The sequence below is a fragment of the Pseudophryne corroboree genome, chromosome 2 (genome assembly GCF_028390025.1).
Source record: "Pseudophryne corroboree isolate aPseCor3 chromosome 2, aPseCor3.hap2, whole genome shotgun sequence".
Lineage (NCBI taxonomy): Eukaryota > Metazoa > Chordata > Amphibia > Anura > Myobatrachidae > Pseudophryne > Pseudophryne corroboree.
The window spans coordinates 226336855-226356036 of NC_086445.1; positions in this window are offsets into that span (position 1 = coordinate 226336855).

Sequence of the window (19182 nt, forward strand, 5' to 3'; positions counted from 1 at the left end):
ACTATCCATCTACACTGGGTAGGATCCAAGGGCCAGCCTCCCTCTCTGCAGTCCCAGCAATCCCTTCCTGATGGCAGCCCTGCGTGTTGCGCCTATTTAGGGGCATGTCTGAGCTTGCGACTACGTCTCTGGACACAGTTGCAAAGGCTACATTAGCTTACCGTGGACATTCTAAGCTACCACAGAGTTGTTTAGAGGTACGATGTTGTGACCGATGTTGGACTGATGGTGCGTCTTTGTACATAGGTGAGGGATCAGAGCAGTCAGTTGACATCTCTGTACAAATCCCTGTGGCAGTATTATTAGCACATTTTCGCAGCTGCTTATACCTCTGACTCAGGCCTATAGTGTGTACAGTTAAAAAAAGCAAGAATAATTTATACATAGTGCACTCACCCTAGGGTATCCGGTCAGGATCCCGGCTGTCAAAATACCGATGCCGAAATCCTGATATTGATCAAAATGCCTTGAATGAGATCACAATGTCAGCACCGGCATCCTGACAGCTGGGATCCCGATTGAGTGACTGCCGGGCTGCTGGAGAGGAAAGCAGCATGGGGCGAGGAGGGGTGTTAGGGTTAGGTAGTGCGGGGGGGGGGGGTTAGGTTTATGCTGCAGTAAGGGTGGGCTGGGATTAGGGAGATAGGGGAAACATGCTTACCCCACCCCTGTCGGGATTGTAAATAGCAGGATGCCGAGGTCTGTATTCCGACTGCTGGCATCCCGAATGCTGGCATTTCAGACCCAACCCACCCTAGTGAGGTCTTTCATTTTGCATGTAGACTACAGCATGAATCTCAATTCAAATTCTTTAGAAATAGGTCTGACACATGAATAAGCATTATGTCTGCATAAATTTGGTGCACAAATGCCTCCAACACAAGGCACATAAATTACATGTCATGTACCTATTTCTGAGCTATTGGCACAGGCAGGGGCGTTTGGGCCCCCTCCTCTCTGCCGGCAGCGCTGAGAGTCTGAGCACTAGAGCGCTCAGACTCTACTGCGAATGCGCAGATCTCCGGGAAAATGGCACGGTGGCCATTTTCCCTGAGATTTCTCTACTGCGCATGCACAGAACTCAGTGAAAATGGCCGCTGGGGCATTTTCACGGAGTTTTAACACCGCCATGGACGTCGCTGCAGGACTCCGAAGGGGTGTGTATTCAGAAAATGGGTGCAGCGTGTGCGGTGGGGGCCCCCTTCTGGACTCAGGGGCCCGTGTGCACTGCACACACTGCACCCATTATAGAAACGCCAGTGGGCACAGGGCTAGTTGTTCGAAGCAGCGAATCACTTAGATGGGCAGCTCTCAAAGACACACCATGTGTGGCCAAGCTGTTTTGTCATAGGAGGAAAGGTCATGAGGGTCAAAGCTGAAGTTGATGGGATATTGATAAAGCTGAATATTTATCGTATATATAACCCTTAAGAGGTCTAAGAACACTGTACGCTGTCTACGTAAGAAGTACCGTAAGGGTACGCAAGTTGTGTAGCGATCGCTCAACCGTAGTCGAGACGCTCAAGCGTCACGTTCGCTTACGGCCCAGTGATCACAGGCAGGCACGCTATTGGCTGCCGACTAACGTGATGATTCGCTATAGCGTAGCGTACGCTCGGGACCACGAGGAGATCACCAGCGGTGCAGACGCTTACAACGTTAAACCTTTATATCTATACCTTTGGCAATGAAATACACAGCAAACCTTAGTGTAGAGACAAAGTGTAAGTGCAACCTTGTGTAACCTTGATTAACTACAAAGCTGCTTGAGCGTCACCGACGCTCAGGGAATACCCAACACTAAAAAGAATACACAGATACCTGGGCTTAGGGTCCGAAACCTATTATATGTATTATAACTATTATACTTGCAAAAGGAATCACAGTACAAATGATACACTACAATATAACATAAACCAACTAACCAGATAAACTACACAGGAAATACAATACAATACAATTTAAGGAAAATACGAGAGAAAGAGTAGAGAGAGAGAGATAGAGAGAGAGAGAGAGATGGCTCACAGTAAGACAATATGATTACGGAGAAAACTTACGCACAAGGGGAACGATCGCATGCGCCTCGATATCCAGCTCCCGATTATCAGCAATGAGAACCGTTGAAGAGAGAGAACTGGATACGGTCGGCCTGCCTATTTATGCCCCACACACAATACAATTCAATGGTCCCTACAATCTCATTGTTCATTGGACACAGGAATTCGGCTCTGCATTATAACAAAAGGTCATAGGTTGATTCATACAGGTGGGCTGTGACTATTTCCAACTGCTCAGGTTGGAGGGAAACTGGGTTTCCCGCCGCATGGGTAATAAAGTGCAAATAAAGTAAATGTTCATAAACTTCTTATGTCCATAACTATTCGCACGAGCGATTGATCTGCTTCAAACCAACACCGGAATATTTCTAATTAAATGTTCTTCCGATGGATACTAAACACCACTGTATTACTCCTGTCTGACCCTTCGTATCAAACAAAGAGGGATTCCTCTGTTCATAAACATTCTATATTAACCAAACTTTCAGAATCTATCAAAGGGACCATGATCTACAAAATACATTATTACTGAAAATATGTTACGATTGAGTCGCACGCTACAACCACATAAACTCTACCGTAAATACGCATACAATGCGCCTGCGGGTGCCCGCGACTGTGAGTATGCGCACGTACGGGAGAGCGTACGCATGCGCAGCACGGACCTGTGTGAGGTGCAAATATGGTAGTGTGCATAGAGATATTTTTCTGACTTTGACAGTCCACCCTTTGGCAGTCAATAATAACTGCCACTTCCTGAAAACATTTCAAAAGGAGAAAAATATATGTTAGGGGTTAATTCATTTCCATGGTTGGGTAAGGGAGGAGAGAGGAGTAGGTGTGAAGAGGGTATGACCTAGTGAGATAGCAGAAGCATGTGTGTATGAATCCGTGTTTGGGGGGTCATATATCATCGTGCCGTACGTGTTGTAAATCAAGCTTCGAGGTATTGCGAAGTATACATTTGAATTCCTTCTTATCCCGTGGTACGGGTCTGTGGATGGGCTGTCAAACTTTACCGAGCTCTTTTCGGATTTTGAACAAAATGGGGAGCACATTTTAGTTGATGATACATGAATGGGGGAATATGTGATTGCTGATATCTGTGCCTGTATTCCCTATACTATGTGTGTCATTACCTGAGGGTTGTAGAAATGAAGAAAAGACATAATTACGGTAAATGCGGTGGTATTCTATGTCAGGTTAATGTACATCTGTCGGTTGAAGTTTTGTTCGGTATCAGTTGAAAGTCGTCTTCTTTGCGCTGTTTTGCTCATTAGGCGTGAGCAATAAGCTTTGTCAATGCCATTAGATTTACAAAAAAATGTTGGGCTAGCGTAATTTTAAGAATTCTAGGGAAACTGGGGATCCATGGCAAAGTTCATCAAATGTCCATATCTCAAGTGGTCAAAACTCCTTCTTTGGTCCATCCGTTGTCTGTATAGCGTCTCATCAACTTCCTCGTCCAAGGGGGTCTTGTTATCTTGGAGGAAAACCAGAAAAACAGGTGAAAGAAACGGACCGTATAATCGCATTTTCATCACATCATTGTTTCTATCATTGGGTCATAAATCAAATCCAGGTTAATTACAGTTTCCTCACTCCTCAAACTCATTACCTTAGTACGACGATTGCACCTCATTAAAGCCTGACCGCATCTAAATATCAAACCGATCGTTATGATAACACCTAAGATACATAGGAGAAACTTCCCAACATCCATTATGACTCCTTGAGCCCAGTCTCCCAAACCAGAGAACCAATTTCGCGGGTTCAACCATGACACCCAACCAGTCAGCTCATTACCTACAGCAGCAAGAGTGAGATTGTGTTTTCGGCGAAATTCCCACTTCAATTGGAGAATATCGTCCATCTTTTGGTCTATGACCTCGACCGGATCCTCGGTGCTATTCGTGATATACGTGCAACATTTCACGCCGTACTGTGTTGCCAATGTAACACAATATCCACCTGTCACTGCTGTGAGGTAATTAAGAACCATTCTATGCTGCACCAGTTCTGTTTTATAAGCTTGAAGTTCCCTTCCAGTATATCTAAACGTGTCATCATACATTTCAGTGATATTGTCTAACAAATTTGCGAGCGCCGATATGTATTTATAATTTAGCACTCCTCTAGCGGTGCGGGTGAAATCTAACGCGATTAAGAATTGAATCCCGGTAGATTCACTTATCAGATCAGAGGCCGGATGCTCTGTCTTCTCTATCAGGTGTCTTTTAACAACGTGCTCGTAGTGGGTGTGAGTATAAGGAGCTTGGGCACCACGATGTATGTCTTTCATTTTATCATGTGTTACAGTCATTACTTCAGGCAATACTTTTCCAATATAACACAATCCTTCAGAGTTTGGGGCAAGCCACTTGTACGCCTTTCTCCCGCATATGAAATATGCATCATCGGGGAGAACATATGGGACGGAGAAGGACATAACCATATTACACACCTTCCAGGTGAAATCTCCTAACCCTAATTCTTCCATCTGCTTAATACACGTATTAGGTTGTATGATATGTGCACAGTATCCTGGTGATACTTCTCCAACTCTCGTAATCCTATTTCCTAAGGTGTACCTATACCGGAAAGATTTTCCTCTACTGGCTATGTGGCGTACAAGCTCTGTATCTGTAGGCATTCTATCTGCTCTATGTGAAAAGGTCATGGTGTGGTTACTCCATGACACTTCCCAATTTCCCGGCTTTCTGGGATTGGAGATGTTGAAACATAATAGGGACCTATCCACATGGTATTGGTGGAGCTTCAAACTAGGAGGGCTGGAGATATTAAACCTCCTGTCCACCGGTCTCCCACCATTTAACTCAAGTACCTCCCCTATCGTTAAAGGAAATGGCACTAGCCCTGATTTGCTATGACCTTGAGGTACTTGAGAGCATACCCAACAATCTGTTTTGTTTAACACATTACCCACTAAGGAGTGATAGTCACTCAATGGATGCCGGTCCATATGGATATTAAAACTGGATTGGCATTTCTTAATGCACCCATCTTCAATGACATTGTTACAGAGCCTACAGATACAGTTTTCTTCAGCTAACAATCCGTCACAATTTCTTCTATTGTCAATGCTATCGGATCGTTTTCTGATACTCGCCTTTGCTTGTTGGTTAGGTTGATCTTGGAAAACTACGCCTCCATCTTTATCATCAGAACCCATTCCAGAACCTCTATCGACCTCCATGGTACTCTCGCCGGAACAGACTGCTCTGGTCAACATCATGGTCAACAGGAAAATCCGGATCACAGTCTCTTGGGGCAAGTCCATCTTATAGGAGGAAACGGAGAAGAATGAGAAGGAGGAAAAATAAATTTGAGGGAGAGGGGATGGGAAGTGGAGAAAAACAATAAAAGGGAGTGGGGAGTCGACAACAGCTCTCGGTCTTCAAGGCTCAGGTGCCGCCTCAGTCCTCCTGGAACAGACACTCCACTGATACAACCTCTACCGTCTGTTCCTTATCACGGGACTTCTCTGGATCAGCAACCTTCTTGCAGTGGGATGAATGGACCCAAGTCTCTCTCTCAGCAACCTTCAGTGCTGTAGTGCTAGTCAATAAGACCTGGCATGGTCCTTCCCATCTGTCAATAAGGCAACCTGAGCGTAGAAAATTCCGTATCATTACATAATCCCCAGGTTCAATGTCATGACAATTACTATCAGGTAGATCAGGAATCACCAACTTCAGATTATCATTTTGATTCCTTAACTGTTTACTCATGTTAATCAAGTACTTTACAGTTACTTCATTGTTACATTTCAAATCATCCTGAGGGTTAATCATGACATGCGGTTGTCGACCAAACAAGATTTCAAAGGGAGACAGATTAAGAGGGGACCTGGGAGTGGTTCTGATACTGTACAATACAATGGGCAAAGCTTCTGGCCATGTCAATCCTGTCTCTGCCATCACTTTACTCAATTTATTTTTAATAGTGCTGTTCACTCTTTCGACCTTCGCACTCGCCTGTGGACGTTACGGAGTGTGCAGCTTGCTATCAATTCCCATCAACTTACACATTCCTTGAAAGACATCACCTGTAAAATGGGTACCCCTATCACTTTCGATTATTCTAGGGATACCATATCTACATACAAATTCCTGCACAATTTTCTTAGCAGTAAACATAGCGGTATTTGTAGCTGCAGGAAATGCTTCGACCCAATTTGAGAAAACATCTATACAAACAAGTACATATTTCAAATTCCGACAAGGGGGTAATTGTATAAAGTCAATTTGTATTACCTGGAAAGGGCCGCCGGCAGGTGGGATATGGGATGGTTCTGTAGGTATTGCCTTTCCAATATTCTTTCTCAAACAGGTAAGGCATGACATTGCTCTTTTACTCGCATGAGAGGAGAATCCTGGGGCGCACCAATAGGCTCTTACCAATTTGCACATCCCTTCCTTGCCTAGATGAGTCAGCCCGTGAGCTGCTTCAGCCAGACATGGAAGATATGCTCTGGGGGCCACTGGTTTACCATGTCCATCCGTCCAGAGTCCTGAAGACTCCTGGCCACATCCCTTTGCCTTCCAGACTGCCTTTTCCTGTGTGGAACACAAATTTTGCATTTCACACAACTTCTGTGTGTTAATGGTATTAAATACCATTAATTGTGTGGTGTCTGTCTGTATGGGGGTAGCAGCTGCTAACTTAGCAGCTTCGTCTGCTCGGCTGTTACCAAGTGATACCGGGTCTTGGCTATATGTGTGTGCTTTACATTTGATAACAGCCACTCTGTCGGGTTCCTGTATCGCTGTTAGAAGCCTTTTTATGTGAGCTGCATGCGCTACCGGTGTACCAGCTGCCGTCATGAAATTTCTGAGGCGCCATAGGGCTCCGAAATCATGGACTACCCCGAATGCGTATCTAGAATCGGTGTAGATATTGGCTGACTTACCCTTAGCCAATTCACATGCTCTGGTTAGGGCGACCAGTTCAGCAACCTGGGCTGAGTGAGGTGGGCCTAGCGGTTCCGCTTCTATGGTGTCTTGGTCATCTACGACTGCGTATCCAGTACACAAGTCTCCCGAGACTGACTGTCTATGGCAACTACCGTCCGTGTAGAACGTGAGTTCTGCATCTTCCAGTGGGTTGTCACTGATGTCAGGCCTTGCGGTAAAATTTTGGGTCAAATATTCCATACAATCATGTGTATCTTCCTTTGTATTAAATCCTCCTTCCCCATCACTCTCACCTTCCACCCTTTGTGCCTGACCAGGCACACCTGGGAGATACGTTGCAGGATTTAATGCACTGCATCTCCTTATGGTGATGTTTACGGGGGCCATTAGTGCCAATTCCCATCTTGTAAATCTCGCTGATGAGACGTGTCTGGTTTGGGCAGAATTCAATAAGGCTGATACTGCATGTGGCGTATGGATTGTGAGGTTGTGGCCTAGCACGACGTCTTCGCTTTTTGTCACTAGCAATGCTATCACAGCAACGCTTCGCAAGCATGTGGGGAGGGATCGCGCTACCGTGTCTAGCTGAGCGCTGTAGTATGCAACTGGCCTGCTGGCATCACCGTGTTTTTGGGTTAGTACCCCTGCCGCGCAACCAGCACTTTCTGTTCCGTATAGTTCAAAGGGTTTCCCATAGTCTGGCATACCTAGTGCTGGTGCCTGCGTTAGGCACTGTTTGAGTCTCTCAAATGCTGTTTCGGACTCGTCTGTATGCGAAATCCTATCAGGTTTGTTTGAGGAGACCATTTCCTGCAAAGGTAACGCTAAAATGGAAAACCCTGGGATCCAATTACGGCAATACCCACACATTCCTAAAAACGTTCTGATCTGTTGCTGGGTTTGTGGCAGAGTCATGTCTCTAATTGCTTGGATTCTATCAGCGGTCAGGTGTCTCAGTCCTTGTGTTAGACAGTGTCCCAAATATTTTACCTTAGTTTGGCATAATTGTAACTTGTCTTTGGACACCTTGTGTCCTGTGTCTGAAAGATGAAACAGGAGCTGTTTCGTATCCTTCAGAGATGCTTCCAGTGAATCTGAACACAGTAATAAATCGTCCACATACTGTATCAATACTGATCCACTGTCTGGTTGGAAAGACTGTAAACAATCATGCAAAGCCTGAGAAAATATACTTGGACTATCTATGAAACCTTTGGGTAATCGAGTCCACGTGTATTGGACTCCTCTGTATGTGAATGCAAACAAATATTGGCTGTCAGGGTGCAGAGGTACCGAAAAGAAAGCGGAGCAGAGGTCAATAACAGTGAAAAATTTGGCAGTGGGAGGGATTTGCATTAGGATGACAGCTGGATTTGGCACTACGGGGAACTGACTCTCAACTATTTTGTTAATCCCCCTTAGATCCTGCACTAGTCTGTAACCGCTCCCCCCACTCTTTTTCACAGGGAAGATGGGACTATTAGCAGTGCTGGACGTTCTTACCAGAATGCCCTGTTGTAGCAAGCGCTCTATTACTGGGTAAACTCCTAACTCCACCTCTGGCTTCAGAGGGTACTGTGGGATTTTTGGAGCTATCCTACCATCTTTTACTTGTACAACTACTGGAGCTACGTTTGCCATTAATCCAGTGTCTTGTCCGTCTTTTGTCCAAAGTGACTCTGGTATCTGAGATGTCATATCTTCTATTTGGGATGGATTCCTATTTGTCATAATGGTATGTGACATTAATTTTGATGGGGAGTCTAACATGTCTCGCACTTCCTGAGCGTGTTTCTCAGGTATGTCCAAGAATACACCTTCAGGAGTACAATAAATGACGCACCCCATTTTACACAGTAAGTCTCTTCCCAGGAGATTGGTTGGTGCCGATGCAGCCAGCAAAAAGGAATGCTTGGTATGCAAAGGCCCTATTGTAATCTCGGCTGGTTTGCTAACAGGGTAGTGCTGGACTACTCCTGTTACTCCCATGGCTGGAATTGTCCTACCAGTGGTTCTCATGCCCACTGTCGAATTTATCACTGACTTGGCCGCGCCTGTGTCTACAAGAAAGTTTAAAGTTTTACCAGCTACATTAATTGCGATCTCGGGTTCACTTCCAAGATTGGCGATTAATTTTACTGGCTGCAGATTACAGGTATGGCCACACCCCTATTGGGTATGGTGACCTTACTGAATCCCGCTGGCAGCAACTACTTGTGAGGGAGATAGTTGGGAACTACCAGAGGCATGCCAGTCTCTGTTTGGGGGATATCTTTTTGTTTCCCCTGTATGTGGCTCATAACTCCGTTTCTGCGGACCTTGCTCCCAATGTCGTGTGTCGTGTCGTTGTCTAGGGGTTTGGTATGAGTTTCGTGGATTCTTTACTCTACAATCTCGTGCCATGTGTCCCTGTTTGTGACAAGAATAACAAGTAACCATACTTGACTTACCCACAGGATTTGGTGATACAAACAAAGGCTGCCTTGTGGTCAGAGCCTGTATACTTACTGACATTAATTTGTCACCTTGTTGCTCCCTGTGTCTGGTGATGTTTCTATCGTGATCAATAGCAGCCTCTCTCAAAGTAGCCACAGACAGACCTCGCCAACATGGTTGCGTGGTCTGTACCCTAGTCTTCAATGACTCTTTTAAACCATCCATCAGTACCGATACTGCTACTTCCCGATGGTTTGTGTCTGTTTTAATGTCCTCTATACCTGTGTATTTTGCCATTTCTAATAATGCTCTGTGAAAATACTCTGCAGCTGTCTCTGACTCCTTCTGTTTAATGGAGAATATCTTATTCCATTTAGCTACTGCTGGGAAATACTCTTTTAGCTGCAAGTTTATTCTTTTCACATTATCTTGGTTGTACACATCTGTAAGAGGTACATCATGACCTAGTCCGCAATCAGCTAAAAATTGAGTTGCGTCGACATTTGAGGGTAAACATGCTCTCAGCAATATCTGCCAGTCTTTATTGTTGGGCTCTACAGTGTTACCTAAGTCTCTGATGTATTTTTGACTGGCGACTAAGTCTTTTCTAGGGTCAGGAAATTCAGACACTATGGTCCTTAATTCCATTCGGGAAAATGGAGTGTACAAGGCAATGTTCCTAATGGGAGTGGCTCCTGATGCGTCTGTTTTCCCATTTGGCACTGCTATTACTCTAACAGGTGTAATTCTAACAACCTCATTCTGTGTAGATTCTACCGGCTGTGGTGAAATAGTTTCAGCATAATGCATGGTGCCGTACTTACCAGTTGATACGACCTCACCTATCCCTCCGCTAGGGGCCTTTACTAATCTCGTGGGTGGAGCTGTGCCTACTGTGGTCTCTGCTATGGTGGCTGCTAGAGAGAACGCTGAAATCGTTGCCGATTCGTCCTCTTGATCACACTCCTGAGGAAAGTTCAAAACAGGGTACAACTTGCACTGGTTAATACTTGCATGGGTTAATGGGTTAACATTATCATTAACATTTACACAGTTACTAAGTGATTTTGTGTTACACCTTAGTGCGTCTTTCTCCGCAATCAACTTCTCTCCTGATATGTATGGTGGCGGCGGGGCCGTGGCAATCAGTTTTCTGTTAGAGCCAGATCCCGCCGCCTGAGCCAAACCTCTCTGTATCTCACCTTCCTGTTGCCACAACTGTAAATAATCATAATGCTGGATTCGTCTCTTTGTTGATTTTATGAGACATATCCTCCTCCTTAAATTTTGCAACACTTCTGAGCTGAAGCTCCCTATTCTTGGGAATTTCTCCCCGTCATGCACAGTCATTCTCTCCCATTCATCACATAAAGTTTCTGTGTGACTTCCATATTTCTCACACATTATATACCTGGCCGACCCAATTGGTCGGACCACTGAATCAACCCGAACCGAGGTTGATCGTCCCCTACCTGAACAAGTGGCCCCCATAGTTCGAAAGTGTTGCTTTATTTAGCCAACCCTTACGAAAAACCAAATGCCAACAATAGGCTGACGGTGGCGGTTTACCGAGTACCCCACTCACTCGCCCACGCCGACCAATACGACCTGATCACACCGATATGGTGCTGGCGTACTCGACCTAGGGCCCCTGCGACATGAACCTCTATTTACTGGAACCTGCGAGGGTTATCCGAAGAACACTTACTCTTTCCAGTAACTATTGGTTGCTGGATAGTTCCTGAGTGAGCAGCGAACTTCCCTTAAAATAAAAAAATTACACAAATCACGTTAGAGTGTACAGATAGCGTTTGTGACCCCTTTACTCTAATGGTATTAGGTCAGATTACTAACTACTGCACACACTTACGTGCGGTCCAGTCGTTCAGTACACAAACAACTAAGCTTATGTACGGAAAGACCAATGGAATCGAAACTTACGACTGCGAATTCCTTCAGCCAGAGCTTATATGGCCTATATGGGTGTTGCACCAACCCTTTTCGGTGTTGTGCCTGTGAACTGTATAGCGGACTTCCTTGTCGGCTGTACCTGGACCTCCTGGTCTGTTATGACCTCCTGGTCTTGTTACAGTATGACCTCCTGGTCTTGTTACAGTATGACCTCCTGGTCTGCTATACTCTAATGCTCAAAATTGTATATTTAACCAGAGATGCCTCCCTAGCCACCGTGCACGTCACTTACACGCATGTACCTCACGAGTACTCGACTTTTCTTGTGGTTCAACCTTTAAAAATTGTAAAAACACTCACTCATCACATGTACACTTTTGTTTCTATTTCTATTTCTGCGCAGAAATTTTTCTTCAGATCAGGTGTGTTACCAATTAGGAGCAGGATCTGTTAACTAAATTTCGGACACCCAAAAATAGACTTGCGTTATTTCTCGCCTCGCGTTATTTATCGCTTTGCGTTATTTATCGCTTTGCGTTAAAAATCAACTTATCGTGACTTGAGCTACGTGGGCGTAACCGGACGCTCCGTTGCGTAATATACGCTGCGTGCGTCGGCCTTTGGATTGCGTACGCAAGTCTTTGTTAGAGACACGTATACGCAAAGCAAAGATCCACCGTAACACAATTTATACTTTTATCAATGTAGATGATCCTTGATCATCTACCACACAAACACACTGACTTCGCCTTATCTCCCAGGCAAAACTGTGTGTTTGTCTATCTTTTAACTATATTATCTTTACTCTTAAACTATGAAATAACGGCAAATCCCTTTTAGCACTTCTATCAACTATAAAACTGGCAGACAGGAGAGTGATATACGAAAATGAAAAAGAAAAAGAAATGCAGATATATATATGTGTGCGTGCGTGTGTACGCAAGACAGAAAAATAAACAGTTTTAAAAGACACTAGCGTTTTGTTCTTACCTCCGGTTCCCGGATTCCTTCAGCACTCTTTACCTAAGCGAAGCAGACGCTTATCCTGTCAGCACTATGAGGGATACAACCTCCCGCCCTTTGCTGAGGGATAATGTCTGCTGATCTACCTAGTGCAGATATGTGAAGGACGGGCGAGCCGCCAATTGATAAAGCTGAATATTTATCGTATATATAACCCTTAAGAGGTCTAAGAACACTGTACGCTGTCTACGTAAGAAGTACCGTAAGGGTACGCAAGTTGTGTAGCGATCGCTCAACCGTAGTCGAGACGCTCAAGCGTCACGTTCGCTTACGGCCCAGTGATCACAGGCAGGCACGCTATTGGCTGCCGACTAACGTGATGATTCGCTATAGCGTAGCGTACGCTCGGGACCACGAGGAGATCACCAGCGGTGCAGACGCTTACAACGTTAAACCTTTATATCTATACCTTTGGCAATGAAATACACAGCAAACCTTAGTGTAGAGACAAAGTGTAAGTGCAACCTTGTGTAACCTTGATTAACTACAAAGCTGCTTGAGCGTCACCGACGCTCAGGGAATACCCAACACTAAAAAGAATACACAGATACCTGGGCTTAGGGTCCGAAACCTATTATATGTATTATAACTATTATACTTGCAAAAGGAATCACAGTACAAATGATACACTACAATATAACATAAACCAACTAACCAGATAAACTACACAGGAAATACAATACAATACAATTTAAGGAAAATATGAGAGAAAGAGTAGAGAGAGAGAGATAGAGAGAGAGAGAGAGATGGCTCACAGTAAGACAATATGATTACGGAGAAAACTTACGCACAAGGGGAACGATCGCATGCGCCTCGATATCCAGCTCCCGATTATCAGCAATGAGAACCGTTGAAGAGAGAGAACTGGATACTGTCGGCCTGCCTATTTATGCCCCACACACAATACAATTCAATGGTCCCTACAATCTCATTGTTCATTGGACACAGGAATTCGGCTCTGCATTATAACAAAAGGTCATAGGTTGATTCATACAGGTGGGCTGTGACTATTTCCAACTGCTCAGGTGGGAGGGAAACTGGGTTTCCCGCCGCATGGGTAATAAAGTGCAAATAAAGTAAATGTTCATAAACTTCTTATGTCCATAACTATTCGCACGAGCGATTGATCTGCTTCAAACCAACACCGGAATATTTCTAATTAAATGTTCTTCCGATGGATACTAAACACCACTGTATTACTCCTGTCTGACCCTTCGTATCAAACAAAGAGGGATTCCTCTGTTCATAAACATTCTATATTAACCAAACTTTCAGATTCTATCAAAGGGACCATGATCTACAAAATACATTATTACTGAAAATATGTTACGATTGAGTCGCACGCTACAACCACATAAACTCTACCGTAAATACGCATACCATGCGCCTGCGGGTGCCCGCGACTGTGAGTATGCGCACGTACGGGAGAGCGTACGCATGCGCAGCACGGACCTGTGTGAGGTGCAAATATGGTAGTGTGCATAGAGATATTTTTCTGACTTTGACAATATACTGTAGACAGAAAAATTGTGACGGCCAAAGTCCCTGGTTTGGAGAATGCAGAATAATAGAGATAAAATCAAATTTGAGGCAGGCAAGAAATATGCAATCCTAAACTTTGTGTGTGCTAAATTTAAGATGGGTACACTAATGGGGCCAACAAACCGGGTGTAAACTAAAGGGGCCAAACCTCGCTTTTCAGAGTTTGGAACACAGGGATCAGATGGTACCCCCATTGACAATAATGAGTATTGTGATATGCAGCCCTAACTACCTTCTGCAGGAGTTCTCTGTGAAATATCCGGCATTGGGCTGTTAGTACATAGCAATAATTCATAATATTATGCAGAAGCTGCAATTTTAGAGAACTGTATGTAAAAAAATGTTTATTGAATAGGTCCCTTAATTACATTCATTAAAGTTGAACGCGCTTAGTCAAGCTCGAGATAGTTCAACCAAATTCAAACTACAGTAGTTCAAACTAGAGTTGTGCGCGGAGTCTTGTGTTTTTGTTCTAATTCTATCATTGTGTTTTGTTTTGTTTTGTTTTTCATCAAAACCATACTCAAGTGTTTTGATTTGGAATTCAGATTTAAAATCAGATCCAAAACCAAAATCAGCTAGAACTGATATTTTAAAACCAAAAGACATTTTGATGTGGATTTCAAACACAGACAGATAATTAGAATCAGAGGGGTATATTTACAAAGATTCGTGTTTTGGCCGTTTTGAAGGGTGTTTGAACTCGAATGGTATCGGGTGCATTTTACTGCAACTTTTTGAATCCTGATACGATCATTCACTAAGCTGCCGAGTTTTGCACAATCGTTTTTACCGATGTCGATGTGATTCGTAATATCAGGCAGTGTTTTACGGGAGTGATGAGTAAAACACTGCCTGACAAAACACAAGGAATCCCGGCCGGATCTGTGAGATCCGTGCAGGGCTTCATTGTGTACCTTTAAAAGTTGATTAAAGTCTTAACAAATCTGAAAAAAATTGCGTGGGGTCCCCCCTCCTAAGCACAACTAGCCTCGGGCTCTTTGAGCCGGTCCTGGTTGAAAAAATATGGGGAAAAAAATGACAGGGTTCCCCCATATTTAATCAACCAGCACCGGGCTCTGCGATTGGTCCTGGTTCCAAAAATATGGGGGACAAAAAGCATAGGGGTCCCCCATATTTTTGAAACCAGCACCGGGCTCCACTAGCCAGGTACATAATGCCACAGCCGGGGGACACTTTTATACTGGTCCCTGCGGCCCTGGCATTACATACCCAACTAGTCACCCCTGGCCGGGGTACCCTGGAGGAGTGGGAACCCCTTAAATCAAGGGGTCCCCCCCTCCAGCCACCCAAGGGCCAGGGGTGAAGCCCGAGGCTGTCCCCCCCATCCAAGGGCGGCGGATGGGGGGCTGATAGCCTTTTGTAAAAATGTGAATATTGTTTTAGTAGCAGTACTACAAGTCCCAGCAAGCCTCCCCCGCAAGCTGGTACTTGGAGAACCACAAGTACCAGCATGCAGTGGAAGACCGGGCCCGCTGGTACCTGTAGTACTACTACTAAAGAAATACCCCCCAAAAAACAGGACACACACACCGTCGAAGTATAATTTTATTACATACATGCACACCTCCATACATACATACTTACCTATGTTCCCACGAGGCTCGGTCCTCTTCTCCATGTAGAATCCTTGGGGTACCTGTGAAAAAAATTATACTCACATAATCCAGTGTAGAATCAGACCTTTGTATAATCCACGTACTTGGCAAAATAATAAAATGGAAACCCGACCACGCACTGAAAGGGGTCCCATGTTTACACATGGGACCCCTTTCCCCGACTGCCAGGACCCCCCTGACTCCTGTCAAAGAGGGTCCCTTCAGCCAATCAGGGAGCGCCACGTCGTGGCACTCTCCTGATTGGCTGTGTGCTCCTGTAGTGTCTGTCAGGCAGCACACGGCACAGATACAATGTAGCGCCTATGCGCTCCATTGTAGCCAATGGTGGGAACTTTGCGGTCAGCGGTTGACCGAAAGTAACCTCGTTGGGTATGTAATGCCAGGGCCGCAGGGACCAGTATAAAAGTGTCCCCCGGCTGTGGCATTATGTACCTGGCTAGTGGAGCCCGGTGCTGGTTTAAAAAATACGGGGGACCCCTACGCTTTTTGTCCCCCGTATTTTTGGAACCAGGACCAGGCGCAGAGCCCGGTGCTGGTTGATTAAATATGGGGGAACCCCTGTAATTTTTCCCCCCATATTTTTTCAACCAGGACCGGCTCAAAGAACCCGAGGCTGGTTATGCTTAGGAGGGGGGACCCCACGCAATTTTTTTTTCAGTTTTTACACTAAACAGACCCTTTCCCATAGATAACCATGCACAGATCTCACTGATCCGTGCATGGTTATCCAAATTCGACTGGAAAAAGCAGGTCTATTTTTTGCTGCCTTTTTTAATGAATCGAAAAAAAACAGACCCGCACTTGAGCACTCAGAAACTAACACCCAAATACGAATGAATAGTGAATGCCCGTATTGTTTGAAATATCAGCCGCGTTTGACCGATGGTCTATTCATTCGTATTTCGGAACTTTGCAAATCAAACTATTACGAATAGTCCAAACACTGCCGAGATTGGTGCTTAGTGAATTCCCGGATTTGGACTTTGAAAAAAAAACACAAATCGGACAAACTCGAATTCTTAGTAAATATTGGCCAGAGTCTATTATGACTGCGCCAAAGAAATGCTCGTGGCCATTGCATTTTTGGAGCATCTGTACTATTTAGGTAGGCTTTGCTGATTGTAGTGGTTGATCCTAGATAGTAGATATGAGTTACTATGGGCAAAGAAATGCACCCCATATTGCACACACATTAAAAAACAAGATTTTGTGCTGTAGGATAACACCAGACATACACTGTCAAATAAAATGTCTGTCAGATCGACAGACATTTTATCTGAAAATTTGAAAAAAGTTTGAAATATATTTTTCCTTCACAGAGATATGATTTTCTGTTTAATTAACAGGTCAGAACCTACCACACATTTGCATCCAAAATATAATAAAATATAATATTATTACATTAATAATAATATTAAGTTTAATTTTGCAAGATATGGTGTGGTATGCACAAAGGTTGTGGTGTATACTCCGCCACAATTCACATTAATACTAATCGCATATGCACTAACATATGCGATTAGTAGTACAAAGGACAGTGCTATCTTTTGCGATCAGCGCCAAGCACTGCACTTCCAGGTTTCAGCCCTGGGAGTCCCTCTCCGCATGTGCAGAGGGATGCGGTAAGCCATGGGGGGTACTGGAAGGGATCCGATTGGATCCCTCGCACAGTGCAGAAGGAAACCCATAGGCTTCTATAGGTTAGTGTCAACAAAAGCTGGCGTTATTCTCCGCACCAAAGCCCTGGGCTGCGGGGCTTAATGCATATGGAAATGCGGTATAAACCCTGAAAATTTGTTTTTTTACCGCATTTTTCCTTTGTGCATCACACCCATGGGATTACTGTGGCTTTCCAACACAGCAGTTATTTATAATTCACACACCTTTTGTGATTTCAGCCCCTGAGTTTACAGATTTGTTAATAGGTGAATTAGGAAGAAAATAAATGTGCTGTGAAGGTTATTTTTTTTCTTTATTTGTGTATAGACTGCATGTACTGTATCTTGTGTATGTGTCTAGCCAGCATATGGATTCCACTGAGCTACCCCTCCTTGGTAAATGTCAGAAATGACATCTGCTGATAATCATATAGTTAGAGAAAAGTGAAAATGTTTTGCAATTCACAAGTTTGCTAGTGTCTGGTCTCCTGGCACAGATATGATAAACTAATTATTACCTGACCAGGTGTATCCTTTGAAATGTCTAACAGCAATTTATCAGTTTTGAGAAATATTTTATAGACAGACAAATTTTGGTATTAATTCTGATTGGATGGAACTCTTATAACTACACACAGTGTTGACCTCCCACCCAAAGTAAAGAAAGCACAATATCATGTCTGGTTATGTGGGAGGACAAGCGGTGAGGGCTTTAATTGCAAAAGGAGCGTCCAGCACTAAATTATATACATACAATACCCAGGGCCGTAACTAGGTGTGTGCCGATGGTGCCTTGCCCACAGCGCAAGTGCAGTGAAGGCGCACCATCTGGCAGCACACCCCTACCTACGGCTGTTTTGGTCAGTGATGGAGTAGTGAAATTTCCGCTGTCCGCCGGTGCCTGCCTCTGTAAGCGACGGGGAGCGCGCCATTTGGTGTTACCCTTTGTGCGGTAATTCTGGCTGTGAGCTCCGCCGCCACCTCTGAAGTGGAGAGGGAGCGCTCCTTCAGCCAACTTGTCCCGTATAGGAGCCGCCGCTGCCTCTATTGATGCCACCAGGGAGACCCGCCGCCGCCACCACTGTTGTGGAGAGAGTGAGCGCTCCTTCAGCCGCCTGGTGCCGTATAGGAGCCGCTGCTGCCTCTACTGTGACACCCGCCGCAGCCTGAGCACTGGAGAGGGGACTGTGAGCGCCAGTAAATTAGTGTCTGCGCCTGGTAGTCCTGGATGCCGCATCGCCCTAACAGGTGACTTGAGACACACACACACACACACACACACACACACACACACACACACACACTCTCTCACTCTCTGTTGCTGTAATATGTAACAAAGGGTGACTCTGCTGCTATAATGTGTAAAATGGGACTCTGCTGCTGTAATGTGTAAAACGGGACTCTGCTGCTGTAATGTGTTTAATGGTACTCTACGTTCCGTACTGTGTAAAATACCTGCCTAATGTGCAAAAGTGGACTCTACCTGCCGTACTTTGTAAAATATCTGCCTAATGTGTAAAAGTGGACTCTACCTGCCGTACTGTGTAAAAGGGAGCTATGTGGACACGCCCCTTTCCCATAAAGCCACGCTCCTATATTTTGGCGCGCGCATTGGCCCAGTTTTATATTTGGGGGGAGGGGGCGCCGATGCTGTTTTTTTGCACACGGCGCTAAAATGTCTAGTTACGGCACTGACAATACCTCCCAACATGACCCATTTCAGGAGGGACAAAATGCTCTCTACCTGGACTTCCCTCTTAATATATGATTGGCGTCACCTGTGTTGAACTATGTATTTATAAAAAAGTTATTTCAACCCAGGTGATTGCAATCATAACGTAAGAGGGAAGTCCAGATAGAGAGCATTTTGTCCCTCCTGGAGTGGGTCATGTTGGGAGGAATGAAACTACTACGAAGTGGCTCTACAGCACGTTCTGCCTCTGTTGCATTGGAACTTCATGCACAGTGGGTTTAGCAT